Source organism: Pan troglodytes, chromosome X, assembly GCF_028858775.2.
Source record: "Pan troglodytes isolate AG18354 chromosome X, NHGRI_mPanTro3-v2.0_pri, whole genome shotgun sequence".
Lineage (NCBI taxonomy): Eukaryota > Metazoa > Chordata > Mammalia > Primates > Hominidae > Pan > Pan troglodytes.
Window position 1 is genome coordinate 121,460,751 of NC_072421.2, and position 25,591 is coordinate 121,486,341.

Here is a 25,591-nt window from a genome sequence, read left to right on the forward strand (position 1 = left end):
TTTGAATAGTATTCCACTCTCCAGAGCTTTAGAGGTAAGTAAAAATGTCTCAGATTTTACTTCTTGTTATTGATATTCAGATGTTTCTGTTTAACTTTTATTGTCCAGTTGATTAAATATACTATAACTCTTTTTGTAAAGTTGCAGAAAAAACAATAAGCACAGAGGATAGGAGAGAAACTAACAAGAGATATGGAAGGAATATAATTTAAGGACTGAAAATAATCGTTATATTACATTAGGAATGTTTCAGAAGTGATATCGGGGTGAAAGCTTCATGATTTACACGGGGCTCACCCTATTTCTCAGTTGGAAAATTTGTTTTGTTATTAATACGTTTTATTTCTTTTCTTCTAATTGAAATGTAATATTTAAGAAATATTTTAACCAAAATTTCAAAAATGGAACAGAAACGAAGACTTCTTAAGCAAACACTATTTTATGAATCTACGAACTTCTATAACAGCAATGGAGACACTGCAATAGGTCACTTCTTCCTGTCCAAGGAAAAAGCGGCGCTTTGGAGGGGATAGGCCCTCCTCGAGTTTTTCTCCCCCGAGTAAAGAGCTCTTGGCGGTCAAAGGTCCAATACACTGGATTCGAAACAAACAAAAAAAAAGGGTGACAAAGATTTTAGTTAACAGGGGTCGGAGGAGCAGAAAGGGTCTTTTCGCACTTCAAACATCTTGGGGGGAGGGATGGGAAGGCAGGATGCGAAGTAACCTAAATTCCCAACCATTTCGCGTGGTTGCACCCGCCCAGGAAGGCAGTGGATGCGCGGGGGAGGCGGGGTAGGTCCTCCTCCACTCCTTTTGCCCAAATTTCGATTTCCCTCCACTTCGCTCGGTCCTATCTCTTCCCCCGCCCCGAGAGTGGCGACCAAATTGGTCGAGCGCCCGGCCTAGCCTAGTAGTCCAGTTCTTTAGGACTCCTAGAACCTGGAGATACAGACCACGTTTTCTCGGACACGGGACCAGTGGGCTGTAAAGCAAAACAATTTTTCTTTCTTTTCCAGGGCTAGGTCTTACTGGTAGAGAATCAGCTCGCTCTCTCTCCACACCCGAAGCAAAAAGCAAAACAAAACCAACCCTTATTCCGCCCCCGATCTAGCCCAAGTAGCTCCATTAAACCATTTAGGATCAGGTGCCAGAGTTAAGCGACTTGGGTTCTTTTGGTGGGAAGGGGTAGGGACAAGGGGGCATCGAAGGTACGGGAACTAGGGCCACAGGCCCCTCACAGGGGTGTGTCAGAAGAGGGGACTTCGAAGGGTGATGCCCGACTGGGCTGCCACCTTAGCGCCTCGCGAGGGGCGGAGGGGCCCGGGGAACGAGTCCCGGAGCGAACCCAGCCAGCCTCTGGATTCCCACGGCCCAGGGCTCCGCCGGACATTCCTACCGCCCTCCCCTCGACACCCCACTAAAGACAGAAGAACCGCGGCTCGATCGGGTCCGCGGCGGAAGCGCGGCCAAACGAATGAGTAAGTCAGGCGCGGGCACGGCACCTTGTTTACCCCACTCGGCGGCGCGCCCCTGCGGGCGCCTGGTTTGCGGGCGGCGTCGGAGACGCTGAACCCGGGAGTCAGTCGGCCACGATTGGTCGGTGACTGGGAGGAGGACGCTGGGTGGGAGGGCTGGGAGCCAGGCGATGCAGTGGCAACTCTCTGCCGCTAGATGCCGCTCCCTCCCAACGGGAGCCGGGCGCGGGTTCGTGGCCGACAGATGGCGCCTGCGCGTTCCATTCGCCTCCAAGTCGCCGAAGAGCGAACACCCCAAACAATCCCGAAGCGCCACCAAAAAAAAAAAAAAAAAAAAAAAAAAAAAAAAAAAAAAAAAAGAAAAAAAACCCCGCCGGATCCGACCGCCACTTTCAAAACCCCCCACCGCTCTAGAACCGCGGGAGCTTCCGTCCCTGAGTAGAATTCGAGGGTGTAAAGAAGAGGAAGGGGAAAAATATCTTGTACCAGCCCAGGGGTGAAGAAGCCCCCGGCCTGAGAAAGAAGGAGGAGTGGGGGAGGCGAACAGTCTCGTTGCTGCCTCTGTGTACGCTGAGGGGGGAGGTAAGTTATAAAATGGCGGAGGCGAAGCTTCTAGAAGTTTGGAGGGGCACCCGGAGGGCGCTTGGCCCACCGTGAGGTGTGTATGGTTGAAACAGGGCGAGAGAGAGGAGTTGGGAGGGAAAGAGGTTGGGCACTCTGTTGCCATTGAATTTCCCCTCTGCTTTCTTCGCCCCCATGGGGGGCAGCCATGGAACGGGGGGCAGAGTCCAGGCGGGAGGATCTTTCTCGCCCCCGCGGCGCCCCCCGCCCTCCTTTCTCCCTTCTCCCCCCAAGTCGCTACCCCAACACTTCCAAGGAACTTCCAGCCCCCCTTCCTCCCTACCTCCTACTCCTAGAGTGGCTTTCTACCGCAGGGCTCTTCTTTTCGACTACCCTCGCTGAAGATTTTCTCTTCCTTCCCTCGCCCAACTCTCCCTCGGGGCCTCTACGGAGACCCCCCCCCCCCATGGGTGGCCCAAAATGGAGAACGCGGAGCAGCGCAAGATGGAGGCTCCGCTTCTCTGTGTAGCAGTAGATTTAGGTTCCTTTTCTCCGGCAGGCTCCTAAGCCTAGGAGAGCCCGAACTGGAGGTGGGGTGGGGTGCGAGCCGTAGTCGGGGGAGGAAAGCCGGGAGGCTGTGGTTGGGGTGGGGGAGAGCGCGGTGTCGCGGTGAGGGGAAGGCAGAGAGCAAAATGGTGGTGCTGGGAACCTAGGGGGGAGGGGAGAAAGGAGGCTCAGTTGTGTATATTTGGGCCTCGGACCGAGGGAGGCGAGGGAAAATCTACTCTGATCACACCCCTCCCTCGTGCCCCCTCCCTTCTCCCTTCCCCTCCTTCCTTCCCTCCCTCCCCCCTCCCTCCCTCTCTTCCTCCCTTCCTAGAGAGGGAACAACATTCATGTGACGGGCCCCTCTGCTTCTCCCCCGCCCCATCATCTCCAGCGCGTGGTGGGGGAACTGCTGGGGAAGGCGATTGGCATCGATCTCTCCATCCCTTCCGAGGCCCGACTTCGGTCAGTTTTCTTCGGGCAACAATTTTCTAAATTGGCTGGGGTCTGGCGGTGTTGGCCCCCGCGCGCAGACCTTGCCCCGAAGGGGGCCCTGCCTGCCTGGCATGGGCGGAGGGGGGAAGGGCGGGAGTGGAAGGCTGTTTGTTGGGGGGTTTTGGCGCCACTTTTGTTTTAGTTTTAGTGCTGCTTTTCATTCCCACCCCCACCCGCACTGTCTTTCTCAAGGCACGAACTGAGCTGATCCTTGCCCCAGGTAGGCAGCCTGTGCGTTTTCACTCCACACTTTTATTCTTGCTCGGGGTCGACTTTCTTTTTTCTTCTCCCCTGGATCCGGAGATCTGCGGACGGCGATTTTGGGACGAAAAGGGTCGGATGGGCCGTGGGAGAGAGAAGGTGTGGGAAACAGCATCAAGTAGTTCCGCAAAACTTTGAGCCCCGTTCCCATTTTCTTTTGGCCTAGAATTGTGAACGTATTGTTGATTTCGGCCTTTTTTTCCCCCCGTCGCGAGAATGTCTTGTTTTGCCTTTAGTTTTTTATAAACCGCTGTACTTTCGACATTTAGTTTCCGCTCCCCCTTGGTGCATATGTCATTTTATTTTTAATCCTTAACTGTAATGGGTTATCGTGTGATTTTCGTGCTTCAGTGCTCGGCTTTAATTTTTAATATTGTATTAGTAGTTTCATCCGGTTTGTGAGACTTTCTCTTCCGTGGCCTAGAATGTTTTTTATGTTGTTGCCTACCACCCCTCTTCCCTCTCCCTCCTCCTTTCTCTTGGATGTAGTTTTTAAATTGAGGGCCATGGTGTTGGATTAAATGGTAATTTACAGTTTACATGATATATCTATTGGAAACTTTTGATCTGTAAGGTTAGATTTAAAGTAAACGAGGCGCTTGTGTTGGTTTGCAATGGTTCCTTAAAATGCGCGGGCCACCCCCTTCTCCCACCGTAAAGCCCCATCTTCCCTTCACACTGGAGTGTAAATTCCATACCCCTTTTCTCCCACGGACCGCCGTATTTCACAGCAGCCACACCCTGTATTTGTCTCTGTGGATTGGACTCATTATCAGCTTAATTTAGTGACTCTTAAACCACCATGATGGGACTTGCTTAAGCACGAAGCTTCTTTTCCTGTTTAGTCCTAGTGGTTAGTGTCGAAAGAGGAATAATCGAGGTTTCTTGATGAAACCTAGTGCGGTCCAACCTCTGCCTTTTTTCTGTTGTCTTTTTTCCTACTCCGGGCTGTTGGCGGTGTCAGCACCGCTGCTGGGGGCGGGGGTGGAGGGGAGAAAGAGTCGGGTTACCGAAGTGCGTCATTCCTGGCTCTAGCAGGGCCTGCTCGGGAGCTGCTGGTGTTTGTTACTGTCCTCGCAGCACTTTTCTGCCAACCTTCTCTCTCTGCGTATTGGTTAGGAGCAAAAGCAGGAGGCGGTCTCCTAATTCTGTCTGTAGCCTAGCGCGTTGCGTTTAAGGGTATATCTGAACTTATTTTGTTAAAAAAAAGGCTCTGGGAAGTGGATGCATTTGTTTAATGACATATAATTCAGGTAGTTTAGGCTTGCTCTCATATACTTTCCGATGAACAGTGGGGTTAATTTTCAACATTTTCAACCACTTAACGTTAAAATGCCTGGTTTTCTTTCTACATTGATATCAATCTATAATTAGGGATCAGAAGGACCAGTTTAAGGTATATAAGTGTTCAGCAGTTTTTCAAGTGGTTGAATTGCAGTTTTATGACACATTATGTTAAATAGTCGATTTTTTTTTTCATTTTGAACTAAGGTGCCACGTTAAGTAAGTTAATTGCAGATGTTTAAGTTCGTTTTCATCACATTTCCCTATTTGTCTTTTTAGGTATAATTTTAAATATGCCCTTTGGGTTTATGGACTTCATTAAAATTCTTAAAGATGGTTATATCTTTGTGTTTAACTGAATTCTTAAATTTATCACCTACCAAAGAATTGTGTAAGGCGTAAGGCGGCTGTATAGTTACATTGTTGGATTTTGACTTAACATGCTAGTTTTTGATACTTTTGCTATCTTTGGGTAGAAGTGTACTTAGAGAACATAGTATCTTCCTCTTAATTCTTTTTGAAGATAATAATGAGAGGAGGGAGTGGGTAGGAGGTAGGTGTGAAGCAAAAGTGGCCTTGAGTTGATTATTGTAGCTGGATGAATACAGAAGCGCTCATTGTTACTATTATTCTCTCTACTTTTGTGCGTGCTGTTAAACATTTCCATAGTTTAAGATAAACTTTTTTGCAGTAGAATTTCCAGATTGTCTTACAGTCTTGGGGGTAATGACTTAAGTTTATATTTACATGTCAAAATTACTTGCATAGGAAATTTAGCCTTGTGTAAGTGATTACACAATGCTTGGCAAAACTTTCAAAAAAAAAACGTTTAAACGGGAACTAGTATAAAACAGGCAACATAAATACTTATAAATTGGTTGAACTTTAAATGTTTATAACTTAGCCTGAATGTGCTCTACTTTTAGTTTCCTTTTTAATTCTTTGAAAACAGGAAAATTCCATTTGCAATTTTTGTAAATTCTGCTTAGTGTCTATTTCATCAAGTTGGAGTTACAGTGAGTCAGTATGAAAGGGATTTACTATTAATAGGAGGGGCTTTGGCAGTTGCAGTAAGTGACAGTGGAAGGGATTGAGGTACCATAGGGAGCATTCCTGGTAGAAAGATCTAGGTAGCTGAATTCAGTTTCAGAATTTGGTGTTTAATGACTAGGTAGAGAAGTGGGTTGGGAAAGAAATGTACTTATTAGCTATTCCTTCCCACTGTGAAGTAACTATAGTATTCTAAGGTGTATCAGAGACTGGCAGAGAGGGTGGAGTGGGTTTTTTTTTTTTAACTGATAAGAAAATGAGTGTTTACATTTAAAATGGTTTAAATCACCTCATGCCCCAAGGATCTGGTGCTATAACTAGTTAGAAGTTGATATGTAAAATATTTCAATATTGTCTGTTAACATTCTGACCATTACCCGTAAACAGTAAAAATGTGTTGCAATGACAATCCTTGGTCTCCCTTAATTAGTGCATTTGTGAACTGCTCCTAAATTCTATTAAGGTAAGTGCCTTTTTTTTTTTTTTTGGCAGTTCTATACTGTTCAGTGTCAGGTTTATTTTTTTACCCCAGGAGATACATTTTAAAAATACATGTCACAGTTCCGAAAGGAATCCAAAACAATGGATATTTAATTTATAGCAAAATTTCACCCCAATCTGGGAACAGACATTTTGTAACTGTTATCATTAGTCTGTTTGTGTATTTCATGTTCAGGATTTTAGCTTTAGAAGGATGTTAAAGGAAAATAGGTGACATATTTCAAATTTTTATTCATATACAAATATTCTTAGTAGATGGTAAGGATTGTGGCATCAGATTTATTTTATTGTGGTGAGGCAATAGCTAAACTACTACACCAACACATGATGAGTTTGGTAACTTTCAAGTATATTTAGTTAGGATTTTTTAAAGCCCAAATGCTCAAATAAGATTTTCATGAAATCAAATTCTACATTTCTTTTTCAACTGTATTGACTTCTGCGGTCACCTGAGGACTTATGAATTAAAGTGAATGGGATGGGCTTGGGGGACAGGCTAAGGCTCAGATCTATTCCTTTGGGAATTTAGGGTTAGATGTGAAAATACGCAGTTTAGTAATGCTTAATATTGTGCATGTTTAACTGATACCACCCACAGTCATATGTGGGAAGGTAGTAAACAGAGAATAGCATAATCTTTCTGCTTCGGGTTCTTTATAATAGATGGCAGACTTCAGTTTTTGATGCTGCAAGTTGACTTTTGAACTTAAACCAAAATCGGCGGGGCACAGTGGCTCACACCTGTAATACCAACACTTTGGGAGGCTGAGAGGCTGAAGTGGGAGGATCACTTGAGCCCAAGGAGTTCAAGACCAGCCTGGGCAACATAGGGAGACCCCATGTTTATAGATAATTTAAAAATTAGGTGTGGTGGTGCACACCTGTGGTCCCAGCTATTTGGGAGGCTGAGGCAGGAGGATCACCTGAGCCCGGTACATAGAGGCTGCAGTAAGCCACGATTGCGCCACTGCACCCAGCCTGGGCAACAGAGCAAGACCCTGTCTCAAAAAAAAATTAAAAATAAACTAAAATGTACAGTTTACTATATAATGGAGTACCGTTTTGGGAGTTGGGGAGAATAGCGAGGGAGAGGGATAGTTTCAGGTATGGGCATCAGTATATACTGAAGTGTGGTTGTTGGAGAGTAAGGAAGGAACTTTAAAGACATAGGCTATTTTAAAAGTTTTTGGCTGGGCGCCATGGCTCACGCCTGTAATCCTAGCACTTTGGAAGGCTGAGGCGGGCGGATCATGAGGTCAGGAGTTCAAGACCAGCCTGGCCAACATGGTGAAACCCCCATCTCTACTAAAAATACTAAAATTAGCTGGACGTGGTGGTGCGCGTCTGTAGTCCCAGCTACTTGGGAGGCTGAGGCAGGAGAATCGCTTGAACCTGGGAGGAGGCAGAGGTTGCAGTGAGCTGAGATCGCGCCACTGCACTGTAGCCTGGGCGACAGAGCGAGACTCCGTCTAAAAAAAAAAAAAAAAAGTTCTTAACATTTTTCTGCATTGGCTACATGTTCAGGACTTTAGTTCGTGTTTCAGTACTGTCCCTGTGTAATAATTCTTTATGTTTCTGGGTATCATAAATGATGGTTATTGCGTGTTCTGATTGGCAAAGATACATGATAAAGCAAAATTATCAGTTTGATTTTTCAGTCTCTTGAGTTGACTGCTTTACGTTTAATTTACCCAAATTTTATATTTCTTCAGTGTAAGTGGTGTTGCTTAGTGGAGTCTAATTTTTGTTGATGTGCCTTTTAAAAATCTATGCATCTTCAGCAACTGTGGTAATCTGCTACCTGAATTGTGTTTTTAATGTGTGCTTGCTATAGATCTTTGATACTCACCAGTAGACACCAAGAAGTCTTTACATATGGTTATTGTAGTAAGTCAAGAAGGGATTTATTTATTTTTTGAGACGGAGTTTTGCTCTTGTTGCCCAGGCTGGAGTGCAGTGGCATGATCTTGGGCTCCCTGCAACCTTTGCCTCCCGGGTTCAAGTGATTCTCCTGCCTCAACCTCCCAGTAGCTGGGATTACAGGTGCCCGCTACCACGCCCAGCTAATTTTTTGTGTTTTTAGTAGAGACAGAGTTTCACCATGTTGGTCAGGGTGGTCTCAAACTCCTGACCTCAGGTGATCCACCCACCACAGCCTCCCAAAGTGCTGGGATTACAGGCGGAGCCACCGTGCCTGGCCAAGAAGAGATTATTGAAATTGTTTTCCATTCCTTCTGCCGAAGAAAGAGAGGATGAATAATGTCAATGGTGTATTCTTTTTTTTTTGAGACGGAGTTTTGCTCTTGTTGCCCAGGCTAGAGTGCAATGGTGCGATCTTGGCCCACTGCAACCTCCACCTACTGGGTTCAAGCTATTCTCCTGCCTCGGCCTCCCGAGTAGCTGGGATTATAGGCATGTGCCACCACACCGGGCTAATTTTGTACTTTTAGTAGAGACGGGGTTTTTTCCATGTTGGTCAGGCTGGTCTCGAACTCCCGACCTCAGGTGATCTGCCTGCCTCGGCCTCCCAAAGTTCTGGGATTACAGGCGTGAGCCACTGCGCCCAGCTGGCCTATTCTTTTTTATTACAGTCATGCATTGCTTAACGGCGGGCATACCTTCTGAGAAATGCATCTTCAGGTGATTTTGTTGTGTGAGCATCATACAGTGTACCTACACACACCTAGATGGAATAGCCTACTATACATCTATGCCATATGGTATGACCTGTTGCTCCTAGGCTACAATCCTGTACAGCATATTGCTGTACTGAATATCGTAGGCAGTTATAATACAGTGGTAAGTATTTGTGTTTGAAAACAAAAAAGATACAATAAAAATACGGTATAAAATAAAAAATAGTACACCTCTATAGGGCAGCTCCCTTATAATCTTATGGGACCACTGTCTTTTTTTTTTTTTTTAGATGGAGTCTCCGTCTGTCGCTCAGGCTGGGGTGCAGTGGCGAGATCTTGGCTCTCTGCAACCTCTGCCTCCTGAGTTCAAGCGATTCTCCTGCCTCAGCCTCTCGAGTAGCTGGGATTACAGGTGCATGCCACCATACCTGGCTAATCTTTGTATTTTTGGTAGAGACGGGTTTTCACCATATTGGTCAGGCTGGTCTCAAACGCCTGACCTCGTGATCCGCCTGCCTCAGCCTCCCCAAGTGCTGGGATTACAGGCATGAGCCACTACACCCAGCTGGGACCACCGTCTTATATGCAGTCTGTTGTGGACTAAAATGTCATTATATGGCACATGACTGTATTTTAATTGGGAAATACATTACTAGGCTTGATGAGACAAACTAGGGAGATTCCAGTAAGCTCTGCCTAACTTAAGGGACCATTCAAAGGTAAAATTTCTTTGTAAGAAATAAGTTGGCTGGGCGTGGTGACTCACCCTCTGAATCCTAGCACTTTGGGACGCCAAGGTGGGAAGATCTGTTGAGCCCAGGAGTTTGAGACCATCCTGGGCAACGTAGGGAGACCCCATCTCTACAAAAAAATTTAACAATTAGCTGGGTATGGTTGTGCAGCCTGTGGCCCCAGTTACTGGGGAGGCTGAGGTGGGAGGATCACTTGAGCCCCAGGAGGTTGAGCCTGCAGTGAGCCATGATCATGCCTTTGCACTTCAGCCTGGGCAAAAGAGTAAGACCCTATCTCAAAAAGTTGTTTAAATTCTGTTGTACATCGTTCAAGGGGGGTAAAAAACAAGTCCTATTTACATTTTTGCAAGAATAACTTTTGAAACCTGAAGCATTCTAAGAAACTTAATTTAACTGCTATTTAAGTTCCTACTGAATGCCAGTAATGCTTTAATCTTCTGTTTAATCTTCTCAACCACTTTGCAGGATAGGTTGTCCTCATCATTTTACACATGGGGAAATTGACGCTCTCAGAGAGTAAATGCCTTGTCTCAAGTCACATGGATTCACACTCAGATTAGCCTGGCCTCAAAACCTTTGTGCTTTTTTGTTAAACTCAGTTGTTTCCCTTATCTGGTTTAGGTCTTGGGCTATCTGTCATCAGAGAGCATGCATTCTTATTTTAATTTTACAAAATCAAGATTCTTTTTCATGTATAGTGCAAGGTAAATATAGATTTTTACCCAGAGTCAGATAAGTTGCTGCCTGAGGTCTATATTGTCTTTTAATAGTAATAGAAGTAGTTGAAATAAATCTGAGCATTGGTTTTGTTTGCATATGCTTATTAAAGTTTGTGGGATAATGAATTGTATTCTTGAATTTTTTGGGGGGGGGGAATCATGTGATACATGAAATGGTTTCATAGATATTTTTTCTTTTAGGTCATTTATGCTCTATTTAAAATGGAGATTACATGTGTCTGAGAATTGTTCCCCAGTCCTTCAGCTTGTTTTACTGAGTGGTTAGATTCGAAGTAAAAAGTTTAGGCTAATCTTTAATAATTCAGCGCTCTGGTTCTTTAGGGGTATTTTTTGTTATTTAATTGTACCTTAAAAATTCTTTTTTATTCTGTTAATATCTCCTGTTTGCTTATACTTCCTATTTTAGTTCATCTTTCACTGTTAAGTTTTCTTGTTCTTACTGTTATCAGGTGATAAATAGTTAATATCAGGGCCCCAAGTTATTAGGTTCATTAGTGATCGGTATCTTAGTCTCAGTTTTCTTTTTCCTTTCTGTTTTTTTTTTAGATGGAGTTTCGCGCTTGTTGCCCAGGCTGTGGTGCAGTGGCATGATTGGCTCACTGCAACCTCCGCCTCCCAGGTTCAAGCGATTTCCTCGCCTCAGCCTCCCGAGTAGCTGGGACTACAGGCGCGTACCACCACACCCGGCTAATTTTTTGTATTTTTGGTAGAGACGGGATTTCCCCATGTTGGCCAGGCTGGTCTCGAACTCCTGACCTCAGGTGATTCACCCATCTCCACCCCACAAAGTGTTGGGATTACAGGCGTGAGCCACCGCGCCCGGTCTTCCTGTTTTTTTTTTTTTTTTAATTGTAACTGAAGTTTTTTTTATCTGAAGGAATTCTGGTTGTTGGACTTATGACCTAAGATAAATTTATGGAGACAAGGAAAACAAAATATATATATTTGTGCTTTTCATAGCCATGAGTCAAATTTATATGTTTATATTGATCATTCCTTTAAGCTTTAACATGTAGGAAATACTTTTTTCCCAGGTGATGAACAGCAGTCTTATACTCAGACTCTTTGTTCATTGAGGAGTCTTTTCATCCATATTTCCCCCTTTGTATTCCAAGAAAACCAAGAACTGGTGTTCCATGACAGAATTACTCCCCGAGGCATCCATTGTATATTATAAATTAGTTTCTCCCCTGCACATCTAGAAAGATATTAGTTAGGTATCATTCTTGGGAGACTTCAGGAATAGTCACTGAAGTCATTTTCTGAGTTCTGTAGTCAAGTCATTTTCTGAGTTCTGTAGTTAACATGAGGAACACTGGTTGAGAAAGGCTGCTAGAATATTAAGGGACTTGGTTTGGCACTAAATAAAGTTTTACTTTTCACTGTCACTTTCCTGTTAGTAACTCTAATATGGCCTCTATTAAAATTCGTGATACAATGTGAATGCTGTTGATACTGCTATTGCTGTGGGATAAATTGGTTAGTGTTGATTTCAAGCAGTTAGTGCTGCTTAGTTGTTTGAAAGAATTTAATGTGGGACATTAAATGCATCATTTTATTTATAAGAAGGAATATTGTGGGAGCACTGTTCATTATACAGTTCAAAATCTATAAAAAGTCACTGACAGTGACTAACATGAACAAGAACTAATACTAACTGAACTCTTACCATATGCCAGATACTCTTAAAAATGCTTTGTGTGTATTAGCTTACTTTATCTTAGTAACTCTATGAGGTAGGATGACCATATGATTTATTGTTCAAGCCAGGATACTTTTGAGCGTGAAAGGGATTGCTTCTTGGCCTTTTGGCTAAGATCAAGGGAAGAGTGAGTGAAAGGGGGCACTCACTGAATGGCATGCTGAGATAATAGCAGAAACTAGGACTGTTTGAGAGAAAGGATGTATGATGACCCTAATTAATACCTTCTTTTTCAGAAGAAACTGAAGCATAGGGAGACCAAATAACTTGCCCACTTAGTAAGCGGTAAGAAGGGATTTAAAACCTCTGTAGAGGCTGGGCACGGTGGCTCATGCCTGTAATCCCAGCACTTTGGGAGGCCGAGGCAGGTGGACCACCTGAGGTCAGAAGTTCGAGCCAGCCTGGCCAATATGGTGAAACCCCGTCTCTACTAAAAATATAAAAATTAGCCAGGTGTGGTGGCATGTGCCTGTAATCCCAGCTTCTTGGGAGGCTGAGGTAGGAGAATCGCCTGAACCTGGGGGTAGAGGTTACAGTGAGCTGAGATTGCGTCCCTGCACTCCAGCCTGGGCAACAGAGCAAGACTCTTGTCTCTAAAATAAAATAAAACCTGTAGAGATTTCCATGGGAATGAAAGTGATTTAAATTATTTTAAATTGCCATATTCTGGGAGTTTGTTTACTTTTACCCTTTTGGGGGAGTTTTTGTTGGTACATGGTCAATAGTAAAAAGACAAGATAGTGTTTTTTAAAATCCAGGAGAATTTCCACTTGGATTTTTTTCAAGTGGCTGTTAGACTGAGGTGATTATATTGTCTTAATGTTGAAAAGCAACTTTCCTGAGGGCCACCTAAGTTAAAACAAAACTCTAAGATAACGACATCCGAGTTTGTTTTCCGTACGTGTTATTCAGGTTCCCTTTACCATTTTCTTAGGCAGAAATGTGGATTGTAGAAATTTTTACTGAGAAGACAGTAGAAAGAAGATGAATACTTTTGTGACTAGGGAGAAGTGTTACTAGAAAAGAAAGAAAAAGGTCCAGTTTAGAGACTTTTGAAGGTAAACTGATTCTGTAGCATAGTTTGAGAGTTGTCTTGTAGAGATTGATATGTCATTTCATAAAAAATATCCCTCTTTTATTGTGATTTTTAAAGCTATTTTATATTTCTGGCCTGTTTATGCTTGTGCTGTCACCTGAAAAAATATTACTGGTGAATTCAAATGTGGAGAAATGATTTTGGCACAGTTGTGGAAACAACTATATTGTAAACTAAGATCTTTTTTTTTTCCTTTGAGTGGGAGTGAATGGTAGTATCTGATCTTAAGGAGACTTCCAGTTTTGTTTTCATACTTGGCTATTTTAATTGTTCATTGAGTAATTTGTGTTTTTTTTTTCCCTCTAGCTAGTTGACGTTTGGAGGTTTTGTTGGTGTCACTATCATTAAATAGGTCCGTTTCATTTGTAAGGTCTTTTTTTTTTTTTCTTTTTTTTGAGATGGAGTCGCCCAGGCTGGAGTGCAGTGGCGCAATCTCAGCTCACTGCAAGCTCCACCTCCGGGGTTCACGCCATTCTCCTGCCTCAGCCTCCCGAGTAGCTGGGACTACAGGCGCCTGCCACCATGCCCGGCTAATTTTTTGTATTTTTAGTAGAGACGGGGTTTCACCGTGTTAGCCAGGATGGTCTTGATCTCCTGACCTCGTGATCCGCCCGCCTCGGCCTCCCAAAGTGCTGGGATTACAGGCGTGAGCCACCGCGCCCGGCCAGTTTTTAAGGTCTTTTATTTAGTTCATTGAAACCATTATGAGACAAGATATAGCTTGAAGGGGGACTGGATTTCTGACCAGATGAAGGAATTTGTGGCCTGTGTAGTGACTACGGGAGACAAAAGGTTATTTTGGGGAGATTTGATTTATTATATAAGATTAATGGGCTGGGCTAGGTGGCTCATGCCTGTATTCCCAGCACTTTGGGAGGCTGAGGCTGGTGGATCACTTGAGCTCAGGAGTTCAAGACCAGTCTGGGCAACATGGTGAAACTCCCCCCCTCTACCAAAAATACAAAAAAAAAAAAAAAAAAAAAGAACCGAATCAGCCTGGCGTGGTGGCGCTCACCTGTGGTCTCAGCTACTCAGGAGGCAGAGGTGGGAGGATCACTTGAGCCTGGGAGGCGGAGGTTGCAGTGAGCTGAGATTGTGACATTGTACTCCAGCCTGGGTGATAGAGTGAGACCCCCACTCAAAAGAGAAAAAAAACAGTAGTAAAATAAAATTTAAAAAAATGCAGTTGGATTTTAAATACTATATTGCTGGTTTTTAAGCTGGGGTCCATGGATGGGATGGAGATTTGTGAACCCTCTCAAATTATGTACAAACTGTATACATGCATTTCATCAGTTTCTCTAGGGCTCATTGTTAAAATCAGCTGGTATTTAAAGTACTTATGGGGGACCGGGTGCGGTAGCTCATCATGCCTGTAATCCCAGCACTTTGGGAGGCTGAGGCAGGCAGATCATGAGGTCAGGAGATCGAGACCATCCTGGCCAACACGGTGAGACCCCGTCTCTACTAAAATAACAAAAAATTAGCCGGGCATGGTGGTGCGCGCCTGTAGTCCAGCTACTCGGGTGGCTGAGGCAGGGGAATTGCTTGAACCCGGGAGGCTGAGATTGCAGTGAGCCAAGATCGCGCCACAGCACTCCAGCCTGGCAACAGAGTGAGACTCTGTCTCAAAAAAAAAAAAAAAAAAAAAAATAGACCGGGCGCGGTGGCTCACACCTGTAATCCCAGCACTTTGGGAGGCTGAGGTGGGCAGATCACCTGAGGTCAGGAATTCAAGACTAGCCTGAGCAATGTGGAGAAACCCCATCTCTACTAAAAATGCAAAATTAGCCGGGTGTGGTGGCGCATGCCTGTAGTCCCAGCTATTCGGGAGGCTGAGGCAGGAGAATTGCTTGAACCTGGGAGGTGGAGGTTGCAGTGAGCTGAGGTCACGCCATTGCACTCCAGCCTGGACAACAAGAGTGAAACTCCCTCTCAAAAAAAAAAAAAAGTACCTATGAAAGATGGGATATACAATGGTAAACTAGATTACATAGTCTCTGCCCTTAGGGGAATATAGTCAGTTGGACTTTGTCACTACAGAAGGGTTAAAAAAATACCTATTAAAATACCGTGTATTGGGTTTACATTAAAGAATATTGGGCTAAAACCAGCCATCAATGCAGTTTTGACACTGTGTTCCTAATGTGAGATTAGTGACATACTGAAAAATTAGGGCTGCACTGAAAAACTTTAGGGAAAAATAACAACTGAGAAAACAAGCAGAACAACCGAGGGCTTTAATGTAGCCTTGGAATGCTTCAGTCTTTGGCAGTTGTTAATAAACGAAGTTAAAAGAGCCCATGATCATCTTTTCTTTTTTTTTTCTTTTTTTTTTGAGACGGAGCGTTACTCTGTTGGCCAGGCTGGAGTGTAGTGGCACAATCTTGGCTCACTGAAACCTCCACCTCCTGAGTTCAAGTGATTCTCCTGCCTTAGCCTCCCAAGTAGCTGGGATTACAGGCACCCGCCACCAGGCCTGGCTAATTTTTGTATTTTTAGTAGAGAAAGGGTTTCACTGTGTTGGCCAGGCTTGTATCGAACTCCTGAGCTCAAGTGATAACACCCGTCTTGGCCTCCCAAAGTGCTGGGATTACAGGCATGAGCTACCGTGCCTGGCCCCATGATCATCTTATATGTGCAGTTACTGTTATCCAAAGGTTGATACCTTCTTTTTTTTTTTTTTTGAGATGGAGTCTCGCTCTGTCGCCCAGACTGGAGTGCAGTGGCGTGATCTCGGCTCACTGCAACCTCTGCCTCCTGGGTTCAGGCGATTCTCCTGCTTCAGCCTCTTGAGTAGCTGGGATTACAGGTGCATGCCACCACGCCTGGCTAATTTTTGTATTTTTAGTACAGATGGGGTTTCACCATATTTGTGAGGCTGGTCTCGAACTCCTGATGTAGTGATCCGCCCGCCTTGGCCTCCCAAAGTGCTGGGATTACAGGCATGAGCCACCACACCCGGCCTAGTATTTGATTTTCATTACATTCACTCACCCACACACTCATCATATAAAATGATTGAGGTTTGGTATACTTGAAGTATTTTCATTTCAGGATTGGGATATATGATAACCTCTTTCCTTAGATTTCCAATCTTTTTTTCCTTTCAAAAACAAGGGTAATTTTTGCACTCACCAGTGTGTCTACTGCCTTGTACCTAATTAGCAAACTTTATGGTGGCTAGAATGTTATTACAAAGAACATGTTTAATATCTTCTTACTAAAATAGAGGCATTTTTTGTAGTCTAAAGAAATAGTATATATATAAAGATAGGAAAATGAACCTTTGAGAATTTCCCTTCTACACTATTATAAAGAAGAAGATAAAATGTAGGAAATATTATTAGCAAAACCATACTATTTTTCCTTTGGGATATGTCCCTCCCTGTTTCCACCACTCATTCAGTCCAAAAGACATTCCTCAGAATTTACTCCTGGCAGGAGAATTGAGGAAGTGGTGGTAGTCATGGTTGGCAGAGAAGCAGAAGCATGAAGGTATGTTTTTGAAAAGCAAACTTGTCAATGACAAATGGATTTTTCCAGTTGTGAGTCTACGTACTTTTTTTTGAGCCAGAGTTTCGCTCTTGTTGCCCAGGCTGGAGTGCAATGGCGTGATCTCAGCTCACCGGCAACCTCCGCCTCCTGGGTTCAAGCGATTCTCCTGCCTCAGCCTCCTGATTAGCTGGGATTACAGGCATGTGCCACCATGTCCGGCTAATTTTATACTTTTAGTAGAGATGGGGGTTTCTCCATGTTGGTCAGGCTGGTCTCGAATTCCCAACCTCAGGTGATCCGCCCACCTTGGCCTCCCAAAGTGCTGGGATTACAGGCATGAGCCACCATGCCCTGCGGGATATGTACTTTTTGAGTTTTGATTAAATATCAGTGCATAAAGTGCTACTGTTCATTGAGGAATATTTAGTAGTTATATTCATATTTGGGTATTCTGAATATACTTGAAAAATTTCAGAGGGATCATTTGGACAATATGGGATTTTATTAGAAAAGTTCCTGTAGTAGGACATTTGTTCCTAATCCTTTTAAGTTAGACTGAAGCAGTTTTCTAAGTTACTACGGAAAAATAGGTTTCTGCCGGGAGCAGTGGCTCACACCTATAATCCCAACACTTTGGGAGGCAGAGGTAGGAGCCCAGGAGTTCCAGACCAGCCTGGGCAACAGAGCGAGACCCTGTCTCTACCAAAAATTCAAAAATTAGCCAGGCATGGCAGTGTACATCTGTAGTCTCAGCAACTTGGGAGGCTGAGATGGGAGGATTACTTGAGCCCAGGAGGTTGAGGCTGCAGTGAGCCAAGGTCGTGCCACTGCACTCCAACCTGGGTGACAGTAGTGACCCTTTCTCTTAAAAAAAAAATTTAAAAAGATGAAATTAAATTTTAAAAAAGAAAGATTTGTAACTTGCAATTGTGTGTGCATATATGTATAAATATATAGTATTTGAATGTACAATATTGGCAAATATCCAGATTTATCTCATAGCAAGATTAACCTTTTCAGTCTAGGAACTGTTTTCATCTGATTTTGAATCCTTGTTTCATTGTGCAGTATATATTATACAGGTTCTCAAATGGTAATTGAATTGAAATCTTCGATTTTTTTTTAAGAAATGTAACCCTGCATTATAATTGCATTATTGGTATTCATATTTAAAGGCTGCATATTGGAAGAAAAATAGTTTCCCATAGTTGGTTTTACATTAATGATAAAGTTTGTATCGACAGGATACCACTTACAGCATCTTCTTACTATATGACAAGTTGTACTAGGCTCCCTAACATTTAATTTTTTGTTTCTCACAACAACCCTGTTGAGGTTGTTTACTGAGGTTCAGAATTGTTAGAGACTTGCCCAAGATCACTTAGCTAATAAGTGGCCAAGCTTACTTTTTGAATCCAATTCTGCCTAATTCCAGAACACTTCTTTACATGGTGATACACTGCCTCCCAGTGGGATGATTTATAGATTTCATAGTGATACTTTCTTTGGGGAAAGAGAATATAAAGGATACAAGAACTCTAAATGGAAAAGACAGAGGAGGAAGTTAAACTTCTCATAGTGGTCAGGAACCTTTTGGGGGATTAAGTAGGAGGAAAGCTTATTTTCAACTGAGAGCTGATGGATGTTTGAAGTTGCATGTGATATGTGTCATGTTTTATAATAAACATCAAGTAGCAACTAGAAAAGGCTTAGCGGCAGGGAGATGATAAAGTTTCTTACACTGTAGTGATGATAAAGTTTCTTACACTGTACTGATGATAAAGTTTCTTATACTGTACTGTTTTAATCTTGAGTAAAGTGACATCTGAATTAATTTTAAGGAATTAACCTTTATAGAAAATAAACTGAAACAAAATGTTAATCTAAAGCATTGTCTCCATAGGTAGTGTTCCCACCAAAGAACAATAATTCTAATAAGAATAATCTGTTCAGGTAAACTGGTCTAAGTCAGGCAGCATTATGATTCCAGTTTGTGTTTTGGTTTTCATATTCCACTAGCCTCCCTTTTCTGCTGTTTTTTTTCCCCCCCCTCCGGTATCTTTACAGTTTCTGTAGTTCTTCATAAAAAGTAGAAATGTTTTGATGGCGATTTCCTTATTTTACTTTTATGCGGTTACTGCTAACAGTAGACAGCCTTATTTGTGAGGCACTGAAATAGAAGTGATTTCAAAAATTAATCCATTTCGTGACTCAGAAACATTTCCTTTAAAAATAATGAAAAAAATAGAAAAATTAGTCCATTTAAATTTCCCTACAAGCCTGTGAGGTGTTGATGTTATTATTATTTTCTGTTTGTGTGTGAGGAAACGGAGGCATAGTGAGCCTAAACTTTTTCTAAGCACACACATACTTAGGAAGTGTTGGAGCCTTAATGTGAACCCAGGCAATCTGGTTCCCAAGTGTTTTTTTTTTTTTTTTGAGATAGGGTCTCATTCTGTTGCCCAGGCTGGAGTGCAAGTGGCACTATCATGGCTCACTGCAGCCTTGACTTTCTGGGCTCAAGCGGTACTCTTACCTCAGCCTCCTGAGTAACTGGGACTACAGGTGCATGCCACCAAGCCCAGCTTATTTTCATATATTTTGCAGAGATGGGGTCTTAACCATATTGCTTAGGCTGGTTTTGAACTCGTGGGCTCAAGCCACCCGGCCGCTTTGGCCTCCCAAGTGTTGGGATTGCAGGCGTGAACCACCGTGCCTGGCCACTACTGAGTTCTTTTTTTTTTTTTTTAACTTTTAAGTTGAGAGGTACATGTGCAGGATGTGCAGGTTTGTTAACATAGGTAAACCTGTGGTTTGCTGCACAGATCATCCCATCACCTAGGTATTAAGCCCAGTTTCCATTAGCTATTCTTCCTGATGCTCTTCCCCCACTCCCACAGGCCCCATTGTGTGTTGTTTCCCCCCATATGTCCATGTGTTCTCATCATTCAGCTCCCACTTATAAGTGAGAACATGTGGTGTTTGGTTTTCTGTTCCTGAGTTCTTAATGCTACACTACCATACTGCTGATCAGTGGACAATAATGTGAGTGGTTTCTTCATCTTGGCAGTGTACTTTTAAGTCCTCTATTTAATTGTGGAGTATGTTTGTGCATCCTTATAGGAATTTTAGGAGATAGCAGAGGATTGGGCAAATCTTTGATCCTCAAGATTCCCCAGCTGTACAATAGGTGTAATCCCATTTGCCTTATAGGTTATTTATAGAGACTATATAGTAATACAGGTTGAGCATCCCAAATCCAAAATCCTCCAAAATCTGAAACCTTTTAAGCACCCACGTGATGCTCCAAAGAAATGTTCATTGGAACATTTTGGATATGGGATGCTCAACTGGTAAGTATAATACAAATAATCCCAAATCCAAACAATATTAATATTTGGACTTTGGAATATTTATATTTGAAACACTTCTGGTCCCAAGCATTTTGGATAAGGGATACTCAACCTGTACTTTTTCTGGGATTTTTCTGTGTGCCAGATAATAGGCTGAGGGTTTTGCTGGCATGATAGGCCCCCCAGATAGCTCAGTAATTCCATTTATTGAGTACATTCCATGTGTCAGATACTTGAGGTAATATACTACCTTTAGTTATTACATGATAGGGGATATTATACCCATTTTATGGATGAGAAAACTGAACCTAAAGAAATTCAGTAATTTGCTCAAATAGGTTTTTACTTTGCGGCCTTTGTACTTGTTGATCCCTCTGCCTGGCTTGGTTACTCATTTCTCTAGGATATTTTGCTCAAATATTACCCTTTCAGTGGAACGTTCCTTGGCCATCTCATTAAAATAATATCCCTTGCTTTGCCAGCCCTCCTTTTTCAGTTTATTTTGCTTAATATTACCATCAAACATACATTTACATGAGTTGTCTCTTTCCCCACTCTAGAATGTTAAGTGAGAGGAAGGATATTTGTCAGCCGCCTTTATATTGCTTTAACCCCAGCACCTAGAACAGTGCTTGGAGTGTAGTAAGTATTTAATATTTGTTGAGCTAATGCTTATGTGGCATCCAGGGATACACTGGACTTATTTGCAAGCTGATCCTGAAGTAAACTAATTTCGTATTTAACAGACCAAAATGGGCATTCCTTAGAAGTGAAATGCTGTAGCAGGTGTTTGGGCCTGTTTTGGGTGGGGGTTGGGAGGCAGTTGAGTCTCCTGTAGTTTTTAGAGGCCTATTCTCATGAATTGCCTTGAGTTCCAGGAGGAATATATGCCTTCAGCTCAGCTTCTAGGTTCTGTAGAGCCTTTTATCTATTAGTACAGGTCTCTTAAAGCTGCTGCTGCTTACTTAACTTGCAACTCCTCATTTTGCCCAAAGATTCTTTGAGTGACCATTTATAGTGTATTTGTGATGATCACAGCATAGAGCTTGATGTGAAGCAGAGGGTTAGCTTTGAACAGGGGGTCCTAGCTTTGCCATTTATAATTTAGTAGGAGATAACATAGCATACATATGTACATTTCTAGATAGATACATATGTGTGTATATTTTAAAAAAGCATTGTGCTGAAACTTTCAATAATTAGGTTTTGGTTAATATTTAATATTTCGATAGCACATAGTTTTTTCTGACATCTTGGAATGCATACCCTTTTTCTTTCTGCTTCTCAAAACATTTCTTGCAATAATGTGTGTAGTTGGAACATAGTAGTAATAATATTTTACTGTACTCTTGCATCCAAATGCAAGCTGATTTTGGAGAGAAAGAGACATTGGATTTTAGATACTTCAACCTTAAGTTGATATTATGTAACTGTGGTTCAGCAGAGATAAGAGCAGGAGATTTTTTTGGGATCATTATGCATAGTGTACATTGGCTTTTGGTGGGGGTACTTAGAATTAAAGAGCCGGAGGGTCAGAGGTGAAAACATCATGCTTAACTTGGCAGGAGGAAGAAGTAGGATCACTGATAAGAGTGGTCAAAGAGGTAGGAGAAAATTTAGGATAATGTAGCATACAATCCATAAGCATCTCAAATTTGAAAAGAATCCAGATGGCATGTTCTCCCATCTGGGAGATGCTTTTAAATTGTATACAGTATAAAAACTGTTCTTCCAATTATGTCAAGTTAAAATTATCTTTAAAGCTGATATAATCAACAATTATCCTTATGTAGATTGTTTTCTTTGTCGCATCTCATGGGAATTGGGTTCTTCTCCCACACTGGGTCCCAGGTTACAAATAATAGGTTTAAGCTGGGAAGTGGTCAGGGACAGGAAGGGAGGGCATATTTGGCTTTATTGAATTCTACAAAGTCAAATAGAATTGTATTGGAATTATTTTACATGCAACATTGGTATTAGTGTGGCTGATCAAAGAATTGATTGTACTTAAATATGCAAATAGTATTAGGATAATGCAATACTGCAATTTGATGTCCTCTTCAAAATAGCTCTGAAAAATATGATTGGAATTTCTGGAGTCTATTTTGAAAAGGAAAACTTTTTTTTTCTTTTTTCCTTCTGTACTTCATGTGAAATAAGTGTGTAGGCAACTACTTTAGTTTCTTTAAGTTTTGTGTAAAAGCTAACTTGGGTAGAAATAATGCTGGAGATGAGTATCTTATAAAAATCACTTCATTTTTCTGCTTCTTGAGAGAATATTTTACAGAGAAATTATTATCAATATGAAAAATGACTCATAATTCTACTTTTCTCATTCCAGAAGTTTTTTTTCTTAATTTTGGTAAAATATATATAAAATTTGCCATTGTAACCATTTTAAGTATACAATTCAGTGGCATTGAGAACATTTACGTTGTTGTGCAACCATTGTCACCATTCATACCCAGAATTTTTTTACTATCTCATAATAAAACTGTACCCATTAAACAATAGGGCCCTGTTCCTCCCTCCCTCCCTCGCTCCCTCCCACCTCCCAGCCCCTGGTAATCACTGTTCTTCTTTCTTTATATTTGACTATTCTAAGTATTTCATGTAAGTGGAATGATACAAAATTTGTTCTTTGTGGCTATTTCATTTAGCATGTATTCCAGGTGATACATGTTGTAACGTTTATCAGAATTCATTCCTTTTTAAAAGTGAATAATATTCCATTGTATGTATATACCATATTTTGCTTATCTACTCATCAGTTGACAGATGCTTGGGTTACTTATACCTTTTGGCTATTATAGGCATTATTCAAGCATGAATAATGGTGACAGGAACATTGGTGTACAAATATCTGTTCAAGTCACTGCATTCGATTCTTTTGTATATATACCCAGAAGTGGAAGTGCTCCACAAATATTTGAGTACGTAGTATATGGCAGGCACTGTGCTAAGCACTGGGGATGCAGCAGTGAAAAAGAGGGGCCTGGTTCTTGCCCTTATGGAATTTACAGTCTAGTAGGGAAAAAAGATGTTAAATAAGCAGTTGCAGTTAAGTGGGTTAAATGTTACAAAAACGTTAAGCACAGAGTGCCGTGTGTATGTTTCATATAATTGTAATAATATATATATGTTAAGCCAAAAGAGACTATAAAACATCAAATACTTTTTCCCCTTCCAATATAATCCCCTGCAGCACCTCACTACCCCTGGCCACCTACCACGTGGAAATGTCTTCTGCTGCTTTTCTTCACATTTAAAAATGCAATGCCGCTGGGTGAGGTGGCTCACGCCTGTAATCCCAGCACTTTGGGAGGCTAAGGTGGGTGGATTGCTTGAGGCTAGGAGTTCCAGAAGAGACTGGGTAACAGCAAGACCCTGTCTCTACTAAAAAAAAAAAAAAAAAAAGCCATAGTGGCATGTACCCACAGTCCTAGCTACTCAAGAAGCTGAGGCTGGAGGATCCCTTGCTCCCAGGAGTTTGAGGCTGCAGTGAGCTGTGGTCATACCACTGAACTCCAGCTTGGGTGGCAGAGTGAGACCCTGTCTTTAAAAAAAAGAAAATGCATCCAGAATTTTTTTTTTTTTTTTTTTTTGAGTTGGAGTCTTGCTCTGTCACCCAGGCTGGAATGCAGTGGCACGATCGTGGCACGATCTTGGCTCACTGCAACTTTCGCACCACTGCAACCTCCACCTCCTGGGTTCAAGCGATTCTTGTGTTTTGGCCTTCTGAGTAGCTGGGATTACAGTGCCACCACGCCTGGCCAATTTTTGTATTTTTAGTAGAGTTGGAGTTTCACCATGTTGGCCAGGCTGGTCTTGAACTCCTGACCTCAAGTGATCCGCCCGCCTTGGCCTCCCAAAATGTTGAGATTATAGGCGTGAGCCACTGCACCCTGCCCGAATTTACTTTTGAATATGATGTGAGGCAGGGCTATACAGACTTTTGTCTTTTTTTTTTTTTTGCCATTTTTTTTGCCTTTTTTTTTTTGCCGTATCATGAACCAAAACCAACTACTTTCCTTGTACATTTGTCTGTTTCTTTATCCTCATTTTTAGGTAGCAATACTTCTACAAGTAGCTTTATCTTTTTCCCTATCTAATTGTGTCCAGCAGTTGGAATCACGCTGTCAGTCAGCATGAACATTTTTAAAGCTCTTGGTAACTGAAGTTATATTGTTTTCTAATAGGGTTGTACTGATTTTACAGTGCCACCAGTGCTGTGATACGTGGTAACCACATTTTCCCTGCTTCAGAGATGTTAAACAGTCCGTGCAGTTCCTCAGATTTCTTTAATTTGCATTTCTTTGATTACTAGCTGAAATTAATATTTCCCCTTGTTTTTCAGCAAGGTATTGTGAATGTGACTGACAAACTTAAGTTTAACCTGAGAGGGCCTTATAAATTATGAGTATACAGTAGTTTTTAGTAAATTACTGGCACCTTTTTTTTTTTAGTATTTAGATGTATCTAATTTTTTTAAATTGAGTTTGTGTATTTTGTAATGTCTGTTCACCTTATTTGTAGTTCTCCTAGTTCATTTCAATTTACTGCTTAGGAAACCTGAAGTAATCTATCCATCCTCTTGTTTAGCCTAGTAGTGCTAAGTTGCATTCAGTGGATAGCCAATTCGTGGATGAGCTGAGTTCAAGTGTTTTGTAAATAGAGTATGAGAGAATCAGTGGGAAGAGCCCAGATTTTTTTTTTCTTACTGTAGTGTAATCTTTTTAGCAGTGAAGCCTATAGTGAAATGAGATTTTTATTAGTAACTTAGCCTGCTTCTTGATAGTAATGGTTATTTATAGTCATGAGCCGAACGGATAAAGTAAAATTGGCTGTTTGACATAATTCTTTTGAAAAATAATTACATAATTGTATTTATCTTTATGCCAGGTGGTAGTAGTCTACATAAACTACTTCCAGGTAGGAAGTCCGCAGTATTCTCCTTTTGGGGATTTGTCAGTACCAAGGCATTGCAGAACCTGTGGAAAAAGATATCCTTTATGATATCTGAGAATGCTCTGGACTAGCTAACTTTAGAGTGGTTAAAGAGACACTAACAACTTAGTGGTGAAAAATTTTCCAGGTGTAGAAAGAGAAGTTAGGGGCAAATAAAACATTGTATAGAGCAGTTAATTTTGTTTCCTTTAACCTGTGTCAGAAAAAGAATAATTTTCTTTTCTTTTCTTTTTTTTTTTTTTTTTTGAGACGGGGTTTCGCTCTTGTTGCCCAGGCTGGAGTACAATGGCGCGATCTTGGCTGACTGCAACCTCTGCCTCCCAGGTTCAAGTGATTCGCCTGCCTCAGCCTTCCTGAGTAGCTGGGATTACAGGCATGCGCCACCATGCCCGGCTAATTTTGTGTTTTTAGTAGAGACGGGGTTCTCTATGTTGATCAGGCTGGTCCCGAACTCCCAACCTCAGGTGATTCGCTGGCCTCAGCCTCCCAAAGTGCTGGGATTACAGGCATGAAGCATCATGCCTGGCCAAAAGAATAATTTTCAAACATCCTTTATAGATTGACTTATTTAGGAAGATAGAATGTATTATTTATAGTTTTGCTGAAAATAATCATGCACGTTACATTACATTTAAATGCAGTGAATGGAGAGCCCTGTTCCCCTTTCAGCGTAA

At 42.0% G+C, this 25,591-nt stretch overlaps 1 protein-coding gene and 1 long non-coding RNA gene across 21 annotated transcripts in view; one reads left to right on the top strand and one right to left on the bottom strand.

Moving 5' to 3' along the window:
- Window positions 1–420: 420 nt before the first annotated feature.
- Window positions 421–2,531, bottom strand: LOC104003991 (uncharacterized). The gene is made up of 2 exons (XR_676795.3): window positions 2,379–2,531; window positions 421–593 (listed from the first exon to the last, which is right to left on the bottom strand). It is a non-coding gene; the product is annotated as an uncharacterized LOC104003991 (long non-coding RNA).
- Window positions 1,736–25,591, top strand: part of STAG2 (STAG2 cohesin complex component) — a 141,799-nt gene continuing 117,943 nt past the window's right edge. For 4 of the 20 annotated variants that reach the window (XM_016942749.3, XM_024353177.3, XM_016942752.3 and 1 more), the window contains exon 1: window positions 2,502–2,625. The gene's annotated coding sequence lies outside the window, so the exon portion shown is untranslated. Of the gene's footprint in view, window positions 2,133–2,501; window positions 2,626–2,915; window positions 3,047–3,267; window positions 3,297–25,591 lie in introns of those variants that run through there. The other 16 variants (XM_016942746.2, XM_054676620.2, XM_063804013.1 and 13 more) reach the window with 10 other exon arrangements.